General features: G+C 37.4%; 1 pseudogene across 1 annotated transcript; it reads left to right on the plus strand.

Moving 5' to 3' along the window:
• The first annotated feature begins 888 nt into the window (after nt 1-888).
• LOC306884191 (isoaspartyl peptidase/L-asparaginase-like) lies at nt 889-6,602 on the plus strand (annotated as a pseudogene). Its single transcript, XR_013785930.1, has 6 exons — nt 889-1,060; nt 1,148-1,290; nt 1,545-1,712; nt 2,357-2,478; nt 3,091-3,201; nt 6,388-6,602. The product of XR_013785930.1 is annotated as an isoaspartyl peptidase/L-asparaginase-like (transcript).
• The last annotated feature ends 10,686 nt before the right edge of the window (nt 6,603-17,288 follow it).

The raw sequence follows: 17,288 nt of genomic DNA on the forward strand, positions 1-17,288 counted from the left end.
GTGAGATGAAACTTTACCCCTCTTCCGGATGACTCACATAGACCACTTTATTTGATGACGGGATACAGCTGATTACAGCTTGTAAACGTAATAAGTAAGTGTGAAAGTGAATTGACATACTGCCAAGTATGGTGACCCATACTCAGAATTCGTGCTCTGCATTTAACCCATCCAACGTGCACACACACAGCAGTGAACACACACACAGTGAACACACACCCGGAGCAGTGGGCAGCCATTTATGCTGCGGCGCCCGGGGAGCAGTGAACACACACCCGGAGCAGTGGGCAGCCATTTATGCTGCGGCGCCCGGGGAGCAGTTGGGGGTTCGGTGCCTTGCTCAAGTCGTGGTATTGAGGCACCTCAGTCGTGGTATTGAGGGTGGAGAGAGCGCTGGACATTCACTCCCCCCACCTACAATCCCTGCCGCCCCGAGACTCGAACCCACAACCTTTGGATTACAAGTCCGACTCTCTAACCATTAGGCCACAACTTCCCCACAAAAAAGTAACGTAGTTTGACATTTCATTGTAAACTACTGACATTATAGCTGCTCAATATAGATTGCACCTTTTGAAATACAGATTAATTATGACAGTGAAGTCATTAAAAACCACTGACTTATACTTAGTGTATTTATATGTGTATGGTGTCTTATGGTCAGGGCATAGAATTTAGCTTATGCATCATAAAGGATAATATTATGCATGTTTTTCATCTGGTCTGATTTACGTCAAAGTTATAATACGGTTTAAATCATTAGGTTAAAAATGTATATTCAAACCATCAGCACGATTGCAAGTGTGATATTGCTTTTATGTTACTATTTTATTTTTTCTCACTTTTGTCTTCTCAATATTATTCTCAATCAAGTATTTTTTGACAGCTATGCTGCCTGTAGTGGTGGTGCATGGAGGTGCTGGTCATATTCCTAAAGAAAGAGATGAAGTCTCTACTATCGGTGTAAAGGAGGCAGCCAGGACTGGGTATGCCATCCTCCAGAAAGGCAGAAGTGCCATGGATGCTGTGGTTGAAGCAGTGGCCCTGAGATTCAATGCAGGTACTCATAATACTCATACGCCATACCTAATACCTAATACTACATCCAGGGTAAGTAGAAAACTCAGGTTAATCCCATATGTCATAGGCCGGGGGTCAGTGCTAAATGTGAAGGGGGAGGTGGAGATGGATGCAATGGTAATGGACGGAAGGACTCTAGATAGTGGGGCTGTTTCAGCGGTCAGAAGAATTGCTAACCCAGTGCAACTGGCCAGGCATGTCATGGAGAAGGTATTGTTGTAAAATGCATAATATATTCCCTAATACTGTACATAACTATCATGGGAGATTTAGTTTTGAGTAAACTACAGTTACCAAGATTAAAAACAAAAAGTGTTAGATACAAAGTAACTAGGGAATACTAGGCTATATGCTATCAGATGCTTTTTGCATTCATCGAATTCAGTCTTTAGATGATTTTACAAAACTTTGCATTTAAAATAATCAAAGTAATAATATCAATAATGTCTGTCCTTTCTCTGGAGACCAAACACTTGTGTCTGACAGCTGAAGGGGCCTCTAAGTTTGCCAGAAGCATGGGTGTACCGGAAGTGCCTGAGGAGTCATTGATCACAGACTATGCCAAGATGCGCTGGAAGAAGAACCTGCAGCCAGATGCCAACCCTGTGGAATGCCAAATGGAAAGCTTTTATGTAATGAAAACTGGTACAAAGTGCTGACATAAAGTTTTTGGCATAAGATGCCTAATGTCTAGAACTTCTACTAAGAAGAAAGAGTTGCAACAATAGTTAAAGGGATAGTTCGCAGTCAGTTTCTTCAGACCTGTTGACTTTTTTTTCTTCTATGAAACACAAAAGATTATATATACACTACCCACTACCGATCAAAAATTTGGAATAATCCCGTTATTTTTATTTTTAGAAAAACATATCTTATGCTCAACAAGGTTGCATTATTTTATAGAGTAAAAACAAAACAGTCCTGTGATGGCAAAGCTGAATTTTATTTATTTTTTCCTTTAGTTTTCCTTATTATTATTATTATTAATTATTATTATTATATAATGAAAGGGGTCCAGTTCTGTTTACTATATGAAATATGCTTTATGCTAACAATAACGTATATTTCATATAAAAAGGACAGTGTAAAAGGAAAGTCAGTAGTTTAGCATATTCTGTACGTTCATTTTAAATGTCTAGAAATTACAACACATGGCGTGCTTATGTACTTTATCTGATTTCTTCTTTCTGATGAACTATTCCTTTGCTACCAGATTAATTAAAACATTTTGTTCATGTGTGTGTTTGTAAAGCTGTTTTGTATGCATGTGTTTTAGGGGCAAGATGGGAACAGTCGGTGCAGTAGCTGTGGACAAAGACGGGAACATTGCTTGTGCCACATCCACTGGTGGAATGATAAATAAAATGGAGGGTCGTGTGGGAGACACACCGTGTGTTGGTAAATCCAAACTTGCTGCTTTGTAATGTATTTTAGGGGCCTTGATGTGATTTGGACCACAGAACTCTAGTGTTAACCTTTCAGAGAAATCAGACTATAAATGGTTTGACGTATAGCTGTTTCTGTGTATTAAACTGAAATAGAAGAAAGTATTTTAACATTGAAAAATTACGCACAAAAAAACCTAAGCAGCTGATATGACAGGGATTGAACTCTGACCTTTGGACATGCAAGAATGTGTGTAATTTTCAGATGCTCATGAGAGCTTGTTGCCTGCTGAGTTAATATTCAAACCACAGATCTAATCCTAGGTCAGCACACCACACCACATTCTCTCAGGACACATTTTAACCTGTGGGAATCACACATACACACTAGTTAATGATAGAAACAGAGCTGGGTAAACCGGAGAATAGACTGCTGGTATTGTCTGATTTAGCGAGTAAATAAGCAGAAATGTAAAAAGACAGCTGTTTTTTTCCCTTATTCTGTGAATATTATCAGGGTTGGCCTCAAACAGGTGGATTTTTTCTGGATCAACAGGTTTTCTGAGCGGGAGTGTGGATAGGAAAGATCTCACTCTGGATTTGTGTTTCTTCTTCTGATTCTCAGGATGTGGGGGTTATGCAGATAACAATATTGGGGCTGTCTCACCCACAGGCCATGGGGAAGCCATCATGAAGGACACACTGTCTAGACTCATTCTCTTTCACATGGAGCAAGGCATGTGTTACAAGATCAGTTCAACTTATTTAATATAACAACAAACAAAGCATTGTGGTCTTTTTCTTATTTTTTGGTGAACCTAATTGCCATATTTATTACATATTATATATTTATATAATGCTATATAAACTGCAAGGACATATTCAATTGATCAAAAGTGACAGTACTATACTACCAAAGTATTACAAAATTAGCTGTATACAAAGTGACCAACACCTGGTTTTCAACCCCTTTCAACCCCATTCTCTCTCTGAATGTGAGCAAAACTAAAGAGCTGATCATGGACTTTAGGAAGAGACAGCAGCAGCCCTACACTCCTCTTATGATCAGTGGGACCCCTGTGGAGAGGGTGAGTAGCTTCAAGTACCTCAGTGTGAACATCTCCAAGAACCTGACTTGGACTACACGCATCCAAACACAGGTTAAGAAAGCCAGGCTAAGACTGTACCATCTGCGACAGCTGAGGAAATTCAGGGTCTCACCAGCAATCCTGAAAACTTTCTATTCAGGGAACATAGAAAGTGTATTGACTCAGTGCATCTCAGTGTGGTATGGAAACAGCTCCAATCAGGACTGCAAAGCACTACAGAGAGTTGTGCGCTTAGCTGAGCGCATCTCAGGGTCTGCTCTCCCCTCTCTGCAGGACATCTACCTCAAACACTGCAAAAATAGAGCTGTTAAAATCATCAAGGACTCAAATCACCCTGGTAACCGACTATTCACTTTGCTTCCATCTGGTAAGCGCTTCCGTTGCTTGATGGCAAAAACTGAGAGACTTAGGAGGAGCTTCTTCCCCCAGGCCATCAGACTCGTAAACTCTTAACTCTGTGTCATAACATCACTTGACTCCATGTAAATATCACTATATCAATAAGCTATTCATAATTTTTTCTACCTCATATGCTGCTATTTAAATACCCTGTACAACTTTTTTGCACATTCCTGTTATATTACTATTTATGTCAACAACATACTGACCTGCACATTTATATTTATATTTTTTTATCTTATCTTTTATTTTATTTATTTTATTTTTTTATTTTATACTTTTCTTTTTCTTAATATTTGTCTATACAATCGCACTGTCCTTGGAGCGGACCTGACTCACATTTCACTGCTGGTTATACTCTGTATAATTGTGTATGTGATGAATAAAAATCTTGAATCTTGAATCTAAAAATAGGTAATATTCAACAATCTGAAAATGGAGCCTCATTGAAATCCCCATATCTCTGGGACTGAAAGATGTAGGGCCTTGAAAATGAAGATTGCAAAAGAAAAGTTTATTAGGAACTAGAATATAAAATCACATTGCAATATCTTTAATACTTCTTGAGTTATAGGCATTCAAACTTTGTAAAAGAAAATTTATGGCACTCAGGTATGTTCAATGCAGTTGCTTTTACAGAAGTAAATGAGATGCATCCTTAGTTTAAAAATTATTTGTTCTTCAGCCATTCCTCTTTAAAAGAATACAATGCTATATTACTCCTTTTCCTAATAACACAAGTTATAATGTCTGTGTCTCTTACTACCAAATGTAGTAAATAATCCTGGAGGACTTTGGTATTAATTTTAATATATAGTACATAGTGAGCAAGGAATGAAAACATTGCTCAGAATAACTAGCAAGAGACCACTAGATTTGGATTGGAACTGAAAAATAGCTAAAAACATGTTAGATTGTAATTAAACATGTTAAATTAAAACTAGCTCCTAGAAAAAGTACCTGGAATTGTAGAGTAATAATATATAACTGAGCATGATTGCAAGAACTTTACATCATGATGACATCAAAATGAACCTGTCTGGGTTTATTTTGTGATAATGCCCTTCCTACAGTACATTTTACTGGACGTAATTATAATTTTATATAAAGAAAATGAATCTAGGCATATGACCAGCTGATATCACTTTGCTTGTGTACTGTGCAATTGTACTCGGTAGTTTTATTATGGCATGGCGAATAGAAATGTTGCATCTTGACCCATAAATCAATCTGCACTGTAATACTGATTTAGAAGCAACAGGTATATTGACACGAGCTCATATGAGCGGTTCAGATGTGTTCATGATTAGCTGTGCAACCAATTCCTGGCACATTTTAATGATTAAATAGCTTGAATTGCTGCAGCTACACATTAACTGGAGATCTAGAGCCTCACTAAGATGCTTGACCTCAAGTCTGTTTAGGTAAACATTGTTCACTTCATTGGTCTGAGTAAAAACAATTTGAGTCAGTCTCATGCAATGCGTTACGTAAAACCACCTCCAGCACCATTTACAATGAGCAGACACATGGAAGTCTGAGGTGTAAACTGTCTAAACGGTAAAGGGAAGATTAACTTCCCTGCACATCCTCAGAAGGACATTTCAAATAACATGGTCTGCCATTACCTAGACAGTATGTTGTGTAATGCAAGTTGGCCTTTGTTTTCTGTTGAGGTGATCTGTATGTCTGCTTTTGCCTTGTGTGTGTGGAAACACAACGGGAAGTGTTTTTGCTGAAGCAGCAGAGGTCAACTTTGCTATATGTGTGTTGATATGGGCAGGGTGTTGATAAGATTTATTTGGTCTCACCTAAGATCCGATCCTTACAAACCACATAATTTAAAGGAATAGTTCAACCAAAAATGAAAATTTGCCTACAGTTTACTCACCTTCAGGCCATCCAAGATGTAGATGAGTTTGTTTCTTCATTGAAACAGAATTGGGGAAATTTAACATTACATCAGATGCTCAACAATTGATCCTCTGCAGTGAATGGGTGCCGTCAGAATGAGAGTTCTGACAACTGATAAAAACATCACAAATTTACAAGTAATCCGCACAACTCAAGTCCATCAGTTAACGTCTTGTAAAGCAAAAAGCTTGTAATAAACAAATCCATCAAGATGTTTTGAACTTCAAACAGTTTCTTCCAGGTAAAACAGAAGTCCATAATATTGCTTTCGTCTGGTCTGAATCAGAAGAAAAATATGCACAGATCAAGCTCCATTTACAAGTCAAAACAGTCCAAAACTGTTCTAAACAAATTTGTCTGTGGATTTTGATGTGAGAGGACAATAGAGGATTGACGTTTTCCACTGTAGCTACTTGTTATTAGTACACTGTATTTTTTTATTTTAGTAAATCGCTTACATGTACGGTTCAGTTAAGTTTGCGTTCTTCTGTACTCTCTAGGCAAGACCCCAGAGGAAGCTAGTGACCTGGCTCTTACGTATATGAAGGAGCGGGTGGGTGGTCTTGGCGGGGTGGTGGTGGTAGATCCAAAAGGGACCTGGGCAGCTCCGTTCAGCAGTTTACAGATGTCATGGGCCGCTGCCCAGCAGGGCGAACTCCACTATGGGCTGTACCGTGGCGAACACTTTGTTGAACCTGTACAAGAGAACACATAATAACCATATATATGCACACTCTCAGACATATTTTAGTTGATAACATTTTTACAATCGGTACTTAATACAAAGGGAAATGTGCATACATGCAAATCAGTGTTTGTCTAAATGCATACATACCTCATGGCAATAATTAAGCATTATTACATACATACGTTTATACACCTAACAGTAAAGCAAGTCTTACATAGATTGATTGACCGTATAACTACTATAACACTCCTTTTTGAGGGCGGTGTAACTGTCCTTAGTGGTAATACTGTATTTTCTCCACTAGATGGAGGTAAAATTATGTTTTTGGAATCAAGTGAACTTAATTTGTTGTGTGCAGTGCACATTTAAAAGGATAGTTCACTCCAAAATGCTAATCCTGTCATCATTTACTCAGTTGTTCCAAACCTATTAGTTTCTTTCTTTTGTTGAGCACAAAAGAAGATATTCTGAAGAATGTTGGTAACAAAACAGTTGATGGCCATAGGTTTCCATAGTTTGAGTATAACTTCAAAATATCTTCTTTTGGGTTAGTAAATGTTGACAGAGTTTTCATTTTTGGATGAACTAGCCTTTTAATAATAATAAAAAAATTGTAAAATAAATGTTATACATATTTTTAAGCTTTGATATGACTGTGAATATAATACTAACGCAGTAAAGACAAAAAATACTGTACATATACTGTAAATGGCACCCGTGAACCTAAGTAAAAATGTCTTGGCAGACCTACCAGACTGGTTTTATAACTGATTTTGAAGAACAGAAATTCCTGAAGTAGTTCAGCGTATCATTTCCTTCTTAAAGAGAAAGCAGCTTATTAAAACACAAATTATTTTAAACCAGTAGATCATGTTGACATTTGAACAAACAATGCACCAGTTTTATAATGGTCTATATTCTGTGAGAACGTTAGTGCCAGAAGAAACTTTGTAACATGTTTTAAGTGTGTTTGTGTCATCACACCATTTAGACTGATTATGATGGCTGAACTTCTGTTGGAAGGTGAAAATATGCAGAAAAAAAAAAAAAACTTTTGTTGTTGTGGGTCACTTATGTGCTATTTTAACTGATACTGATAACATCAGTTCTGTTGTTTTCATCTACAGTATAGTGAGGTAACGTGGCCTTCAAATCTTCAAATGCCCCGACCCTCATGACAGTTTAAGTACACAAGCTCCTGCTTATTGTGTCAACACACAGGCCAGCTTGCAAGTTCCAACTGTGAATTGTCTTTATAATGATCAACAACCCAAAAACCAGTTTTGTCCAGTCAGTTTGTGTTCAAAATATTCCACAAGGGAGCATGCAAAACAGCATCAGCTTTTGTCCTCTCAAAGAAACAACCGACAAGTCATGACCTCTCTGTCTTATTTCACCCATAAATGTGCAGGAACATAAAAATAAAAAATAAATAAATAGGTATATATCAAATAATAATACACTTACAAATTCTATTAAAAAAAATAAAATAAAAATTGTATTTTAAAAAAAAGTAGAATCTCCCATGAAAATAGTGTAAAAAAAAGATTAGTATTTACCGCAAGGTCAGTAACCTTTGCATGGCATGGTGCCATGTTACTTTTAGATAAAGATGGTGAGTTGATGCTACAGTTTTTATGCCACTTTATAATCACCTTACCTGAATATTTTCAGAGACCCCCTTTTCAATATTTTGTATCTTGTTATTTTAATATTAAATTGGTTGCACTCACTCACTGTCCCTCACTTGAGAATGTAATCTATTTATGGGGAAAAAATGGTTTTAAAACTAAAGATTACGTGTATTTTAGTTATTTAATTGAACTGCATTTATTTTGGAGTGAATATATTAAGCCATACACAATAAAATATACTAAGAAAACTACCAATTTACGAATATTATCTAAACAAATATATATACGAAATTATCTAAACATTATAATTGATACTAAATCAGCTGCAGGGCATTCATTTTAAATTTATATTTTGCATTTAGATATTTTGCAGATACTTTTATCCAAAGTGACTTTATTAAAGGTTTATTTATTAAAAAGCTAGGCTTGGAAACAAGCTAGATCAGAGATGAAATGCAAAGAAAATTAGTTTTTTTTTATTATTATTAACCTATGTGAATTTAATCAGAATACAAAACATTTGTTTAAAATATTCAAATATAACAGCACAGCGGTCAAGGGGTCATTCAGTGAATGCAAACGCTGGCACCATCATGGATACGAGCGCTTCGCCCGCTGATTGGTCAGCACTCGACAGCGATGACAGAAAAGGGGCGGGTCTAAACTCAGGAATCCGCATAGAAAAAGTCAGGAGTGACAGATTGCCCGGAGTGGGTGACAGCTTCACAGAGCGCTCAGACGACGACGAAGTCAAGCAGCCCCCCTTCTTACAGTTGCCATCTTTCAAAGCTTTATTATAGACTCTTAACACCGTGTCTACATTGCAAAAGAGCGACGCGACGCTACAAAACTTCAAGCAAACCAATAGAATAGTGGTTGATTATAACGGTCGCTTTCTATATTTGTCGCGTCGCGTGAGTTAATTACGTAATTACGCACTTGTGGCGGTTCCCAAGAGCGTATACAAATATATCGCGCTTGTTTACTTTGACCAGTAACTTTAAAACACGTGAGAACGGGTTTCCGTGAAGTTAAAGTTATTCAGAAGACGGAGAACACGGCAGGGATCAGTCGAAGTGGAGATGGCATCCTTACATTTTCTCTCAATGCATTTCTGCTGTCAGCGCTGGAGGAAAAGTCACTTCTGCGAAGAAGTTTGCAAAAGAAAGTTCATCAGACGGATCTTTCTTAGAAATACAGACATTCCGATTGTAATTTAGGTGAGTGGACCATTCTTATGCTGCATTAAGAGTTTGTATTGTAGGTTTATTTCCAAAAGAAAACTGCACCGTAAAGGAGGCAGTCCAAGTCGGCACAGCTGTATCCAGGAAATTGTTCAGTTGTGGAAAAGAGAAAAGAAAAGAAAAGTAAGATATATATATATATGCGCTTAATCGATTTTATATATTTTTTTTTTTATGTGATTCGGTCATATATGCACGAGGCCGCAGGGATTCACCCCTATTGATGTTCTCTACGACAGGCGGATTATAGCCTAAGTGTTACAGTAACTAAGACATAATACTAAATAATTATTATAATTGGCCAGTTTGGACATCGTTTTCCATTTCCTGTTCAGTACTGAGAGAAACCCGCTCAGAGAGAGATCAGTGGGCGAAGACATGGACTCTCTGACTTTAAAAACCCTCTGCTCCATTCAGGTAAATCAAACGCTTCCATTCACTTTAGTCAGATGCCATATTTGATGAAATGCAGATGTTGTAATTTTGTAAAATTTGTCTACCGAAATATTCTTTGGAAAGATTTGTTTTATTGTCAGCTGAACCTTTGGCATGTTATTAAACTATAGTAGGCTACAAATTCATTGAACACACTGTACTTCTAATCCTCACAGCCTCGTTTTCGTTCCTGTTAAAAATTAGGCCTAAATATGGCGCTCCAGCTGTCATAAAGTGGAGAAGTCAGAAGTGTAATAATAATATCAGCTTTTTTGGAAGGCACCTTTGCCGATCACATTTTATCTGTTAGTATAACTGAATATATGTAATAGGTTACAAATAAAATAATATTAATTGTTAGATCGAATATTTATGAAAGTTACCTGGGCTACTTTGAAAGCCACTTTTGTCCAGAGCAATAATTAATTCAGAAATTTAGAATCAAGTTTTTGTCATATGGGCCTATACATTTAAGGCCTATTTTGGCCAATAATGATAACTATATTAGCGCCCACACAAATAAACCGTTCTGTAATGTTCTGTTCATTATTAGTACACACTGCAGTTTTATCATCTTCTGCTTTACATGCGATTCTCACTGGCTATCAATGTTTTTAGCATTCATCAGCTGGAAAAAAAAATGGTATGGTTCCATTGGTTCGTACTATGCCATTATTGTTATAGTTGTGGTGTGGACTTCTCTAGTCTCACAGAATTAGGATGATTTATAAAGCTTTACAGTTATAATTATCATCATAGTTATTGTCCTTGATGTGAACAGCCCTTTAGTCTTTGAACAGTAAGAATAATATGTAGGCCAGCAGTTCCTTCTTATCTCATTGTCACATCTGTGCCACAGTACATTACTTTGAGTTATGCATCTGTGAAACCGCCAATCAAATGTAACCTTAGCCGTGCACAAAGCTGATTTAAAAACATGAAGATGTAAGCATTGTAGCTGGGTGGGTTGGCATGAGCCAGTGGAGGACAATGTGTCAAGACCTATTCATTAAACCCTTCATTACTGCACTTGACACATTAAGTAAGTCTTTTTCATTCTTCATTTAATGTTTCTTTTCTCGTTTCTAATTCAGTTTTACAAAGCAGCCATTAGAGTGTAAATGTCGGAGTGGCATGACTTCCTGCTGACCTCTGAGAGTTAGCGTTTTCTGTTAATCAGTGTTCTGGTGACACAGATGACTTGTTCTCTTGCTGTGAGTTTCGTGCCTGGAATCAGGGAACTGTGTTTAACTGCCCGTCGAGTGCAAAGGAGTGTGACCTCCAGCAAGGTCAGAGAGGCCTTCGCTCATCTGATTCTGCTTCGGGTGGTTTTGGGTTCCTGGAAAAAAGGAGACAGAGAGTTAAAGCAATGTGAGTGAATGGAAACAAGTGATTCTGTGTGAAACAAGTAAAAAAAAAAATCAATGAGTTTTCTCACATCTCAGGTGCATCGCATTAGAAATGGGACAGTGTTGTTTTGTAGAGTTTAAAGATCAGGAAACACAAGAAAGGGAAAATCAACACGTAAAAGTAGTTAAAGGGGTCATGACATGGCGTTTTTATTATTTTAATATGTTCCTTGAGGTTTACTTGTAATGTTAATAAAGTTTTTTGCACAAAAAAAAATATAAATAAATATGACCTGTAATAAATCCTGACCCTCTCTCTACAACCTGTTTTAAGGGGCGTGTCCTTTAATGCTTGTCAGGAATCGGCCACTATGATTGGCTAATGTCATTGCATAGGAAACGGTATCAACACCCCCCTATTTTATCTATTGCATGTGAGTGGTTTGACATGATAAAAAAATGCTAATTTCAAGACAAAGCATTATGAAATGATTTACTCACGGTTTGTGATGCAACTGTAGTCAGATCTAGTACCGCTTCATCTTTCAACAAATGTTTCTTGGTGAACTCTCCATGACACTGTGCCTCATTTACAAAACAAAATACTCCTATTGATCCTCAGACACGATCCAGGAAGCCATTAAAAATAAACCATCCAATTGTTCCTTGCACTGGGAACCTTCTGATATCTGTACAAAGATGCAAACGTGCTGTTTAAACCAAACGTGTCAAAGCAAACGTTCTTTCACTCCATTTGTCCAATTGATGACAAACTCAAGCACGTGGACTGTGTCAGAAAGCGAATGCTTTCTTACCTTTTTAGAATTTGAAGAAACTTCTTTCGCCACAAAGAACCTTTTGTGAAACAGACAGGTTCTTCAGATGTTAAAGGTTCTTTATGGAACCATTTAGACTAAAAAGGTTTTTCTATGGCATCGTGAAGCACCTTTATTTTTAAGAGTATATTTTTATTTATTTGTACTGCAATTCAATTTTGAAAATCATTCTCACAAAAAACAGTAAAATGCATAACCGATGCCTTCTGAATCAGAATGATCTGACAAATTTGAATAGGTAACAATTTGTGGTTACTGTTAAAGCCAGAGGAGGATTCTAGACATTGACTTAACCTTATCTGCCCCACAATGAGTCTGTCCCACAGGGCATCTGCCATCATGGGAAGTGTGGTTTGAGTCTGCGTTAGGGAAGAATGCTTTGATGAGGCCCTTGATCTAGGGGAAATCAGAGTGCCGCTCACAAGGGTGGTATTTCCACAGACTCGGAAGGAACAGGACGATCACAAAATCCTAGGACCAATGTATTCAGGGTTATATGAAAAGTTTCTGCTTTATTGCGCTCTCAGTCTCAGACAGAAAGAGAAAGAATGAAGAGGTAGTTGAAAGTGAATTTTGTTTCGTGCATGTTTAGTCTGATCTTTGTGTGACTTTGCCTTATCTGGGAATGTTTTATGTTAGTTTTAGTATAATACAGTATCATAACCAGTCAAACTAACTTAGTAGATTCATGACAACTATTAGGTTTGGTGTGGGTGTTAAGTTTGGAACTTGGAAATAAAATAGTGTTTGTACTTGTGATAAGTATGTTGAATGACTATTTTAGGTTAAAACGTGTTTGTTTAAAATGCTATGGCAAAAAATATTCCCATGTCTAAAACTGGTAGTCCAATCGTGTTGCACATTCTGCCATTAGCTTTAAATTAGGTGAAAAGTATGACATCATCTACCCAACATCATGTCACTCAAAACATCTTCACTGTGCAGTATGAAAAGAGCTAATTTTAATTAATGCATGTTATTATTATTTAATGCATAATTATTAAAATGCATCAAGTAATGCATGATCACAAATAAACCAAATCTGTCATTGCGCCCCATGAACAAAATAGATCCTCAAAGTTATTGGTGAACGGAACCATTGCCAATAATTGATGTGATCAGAGGCCTTGTTTGGGTGGAGTCCGTGTGTCTTCGGACTCACAGCCAGATCCCTTCCTTTTTTCTTTTAGTCTCGCTCTCTTTCCTTGCGCTCCACCCCTTCCCCCAATTCCCTCTCCCTGAGTCTCTGCCTTACTACATGCTATGCGGTTGCCAAGTGCTAAGAATCTGCGGAATGTGGGATTGCAGTGGTCTGATAAAGTTTGCTTTGTTCCCGCCATGACCTGAACACTGGGAGGGATATGGGACCCTGGGAGTTTCACCAGAGTCAGTGCATTGCAGAGCAGACCCTGTACACAGTCTTAACACACTGTTAAGCACACACACACACACACACACACACACACTTTGAGCCACGTCTCATTAGCAACCTGTTATTTGTCTTACAGCACATACTACTGACGGCTGGTTTGTGGATGGGGATGCATGCTACAAGTTGAACTTACACACACACAAATTTGAATATGAACATTATAGCTGTTGGCAGGGTACATGTAAGGCTCCAAAAACTGGCATCTTTAAATAGTCTGGTCTTACTTGATTCAACCAGATGTCTTGTTCATCAGACAGAAAATATATTTAAGACAGAAGCTGTATAGAGTACACTTGTGAAAATATAAATTACGTCCAGTAACAGATAAGTTTTTTTTTAATGGTTGTTTTATTTCTAACAAGCTAAATCATAAAACAATGCATTATGGAAAAATAAAATATATTATTAAAATATAAATAATACAACTGCATTATAAATATTTTAGTATATCTTGAGGATAATGTAATGTTGAACTGAATGAGTTGATCTATTAATGCAAACAACACAAAAATATTTAATTAACTTACTAGACCCACCAGACTGTGCTATTTATCAGATAACTTGATATTAGTGCTAATTATTAAAATGTTAATATATTGTAATGTATACAGTATATGTATGTATGAATATTATTATTAGTAGTAGTAATAGTAGTAGTAGTATAAAAGTTTGAGTTAGTGAGGCAAGAAAATCTGATTTGGACAAAAGATTCAAGAAAGCTTTTTAAATTTGATTAGTGACCTATCATCCAGAAACTAATAGTTCTCATTGTTTTACATAATGTGTATTTATTTATTTTATTTAAAAACTAAAATGAAGAAATACTTTCATAATATTAAGTAAAGGGAAGGTCTGAATAAACATCTTAAACAAAACCATTTCCCTAACTAAAAGTTAGTTTCTGAATGCACAAGGCCTTCTACAGCAATAGATTCCTTCCAGAGAAAAGAAGATGCATGATAGAGAGAAAAGAAACTCAGTCCAAATTCCCATTGTCACTTTGTCAAAGTAGACACTAAGCTATTCTCACTCATGTATTTCCAGTTTTAGAGGCCAGTTGAGTGAAAACGCTGACAGGAAAGTACGAGTGATGACAGAAAATAAGGCTGATTTATTGATTTTAAGTTTTAAGTTGGTGTTCCACGTGTAATGGGCTTACAGAGGTCACTTTTCTCAGAGCTGACCTTGAGTCTAGCGCTGAAGGGAGTTGAGATGCTCTTGAGGAAATCTGCCATCTCAGCCCTCACAAAACAGGGGTCCTAACAGCTTCGTTTAAAGAGTAAACATAGATGGACACTTAGTGATTGGAGGGGGTTGGCAGGAAGCTGCTCTAATGTTTGTGTTTAGGAGACGTTTGCAGTCAGCGGGGATACGTTGCATGTGAAGCTTCATCAGATTGGCTCTTTGTGGGAGAGTCATGGCAAAACAAACGACAGCCGCTGAGTTTCCAGTGTTTTCAATGTAAATATGACATGTCTCTTCTGTCATGGTTACCAGCTCTCATAGTGTCACAAGGTGGGCCAAACCTAGCTGGAATGACTGCATCTCCATGGACACAGAGGAAGGAGTGCCGAAAGGCTTCTGAAGTCTGCAGTCTCACGAAGTAAATCAAAGTTTTGTCAAGTATTTGTGCCAGCAGTGCCACAAATTTGAGTGTATTAGGGTTACAGTCAGTGTCAGGTTTACGTATCATCTTCGTAGTGGGCAAAAAGTCAGCTGGCAGTACGGGCTACTGTAAACATCCTTGACTGGAAGCTGGTGCTTAAGATGGAGCTTTCAGTCGGATGTTTGCAGCAGCCAACTGCTGTTACTCTAACCTGTAAACCTGCGGCAGAAGAACATGGACATAACCACTGGAGCAAACCATCGGATAATAATGTTCAGATTGTTGAGGTCCAATTACTTTTAGTCCCTCTCTAATATGGCAAGCTGAAGGGCCACACAAGGTCCATTCACTGGCTGTCTGATTCATGTTGTACACAAAACTGGAAAGCAGTGTGAAAACTGTAAATTTCAAACAGATTGGCCTACAATTTGTGGAATTAGAGATGCATCTGCTGGCCCAAGATTGATTTATTTATAATATATTTTAAATATATTTATTTGGCAATCAGTACAAAGAAAATTAAGTATTTCTAAGCATATATTTCATAACTTTTTAGTTTTTTTAACAGCTAAATAAAACATGATTTTTTTTTTAAACAAGTTTTATTTATTTTAACAAGGAAATAAAAAAAATTCAGTCACATTAATTAATTTAAAGGTACAATATGTACGATTTTCGTAATAAAATATCCAAAAACTTCTTGCACAGGGTTAAATATTTTATGCAGTTGGGTATTTGTTATTCCAAAAGTTCCTAAGGATTTGTAAATCCAGAGAAATTCCAATTTGAAATAATGACTCGTCCCTGGTAATTGTCGCCGATCAATGACGTAATATCCGCATATCCTCAGTTTCCGCTTGTAGAAACTATGGCAACACACAGACACAAATGCTGCGGTACAGTTAAACTAAATCCATTACGTCTGTCATTAATAAAATGCAAATGAAATGAAAAGTGTTGACCGCAGCATTAAATTTAGATCTGCTCAATGTTGCGTCATGATTTTTTATGCGTTTTTACAGTGTTGCGCGTTATAAATTGATACCTTCCCGGTATTTGGTTCACTTTATTAATATTTTACACACTTAAGATGTATGTTGTGTAACACAATCATGACCCACTGATTTTTGTGCTGCCCTTCTGACCTTGCACAGTTGTTCCTGTCAAATAAAAGGGAACATTTCTGCCTGTACACGTGCATGTGTAATTTTGATTCATCTGGCTTTTTGTGCATTAATTTAGGTTAATTTATCATGGATCACGGAGTTTATTTTAAAAAAATGCTCTTACACTCAAACTGCAAAGTGGAGCACAATATATGCTGTAAGTCACATGAGCTACATAAGACTAAGCCACTTCTGACAGTAAACTATGAAAGGTTTTCACACATTCTGACATTTTTATCATATATACGAAACCGTGAACTACATGAACAGCTGACTGTTTCAGCCATGTTGCTTTCAATCCACAGCAGCTGCAATAGCGTAGCTGTGTGAACTGAGATGGGCTGAAATAGATCCCTCTGTGGCACGTCAAGAGCAAACAGTGGTTTGAGAACGAATCAGGCTGAGGGTTTGCTCCACGAGCTCAGGCGAGAGCGAACATTGTCTCTAGAGGCCGAATGTCAACATCAGAAGCCAAGGGTTGCCATTTGAGTCAGATTAACACTTTCAATCATGTAAAACACATTCCACCCCAACACCTGTGGAGCGCTAAGACCCAGATTAGCTGAGCTGCCTCTGCTCCGGGTCACTCCTTCTCAGAGTTTCAAAGGCCTGCAACACAGATCCCGCAAAGGACTCTCGCTTTCTCACCTCCTGCATGAAGGCTCCCACAGGGCGCGCGATGAAAAGCACAGATATGTGATCCCGAAGAACAGATTTGGGTCAGCAAAGTGAAAACTTTCGAGCCTACAAAGTCCAGTCACCGAACTAGTTGATAGATTAACACAATCTAAAATATAAAAACAACTTTTTTAATATTTAGAATTTAATCTTTGTTTTGCCATTTTTATGTGCAGACTACAAGCTTTGCAAATCATTAGACGACACTGTCCTGTTAATGCACTGTAAATGTAAAAAAACAACCCAGTCTCATTGGAAATATGTGCCTTTGGTGACATTTCTGCAACATGATATTGCATGGCCTCTTAGACGTTTGGCGACACTTTCAAAGTG

This window comes from Barbus barbus (assembly GCF_936440315.1).
Source record: "Barbus barbus genome assembly, chromosome: 18".
NCBI classification, from domain to species: domain Eukaryota; kingdom Metazoa; phylum Chordata; class Actinopteri; order Cypriniformes; family Cyprinidae; genus Barbus; species Barbus barbus.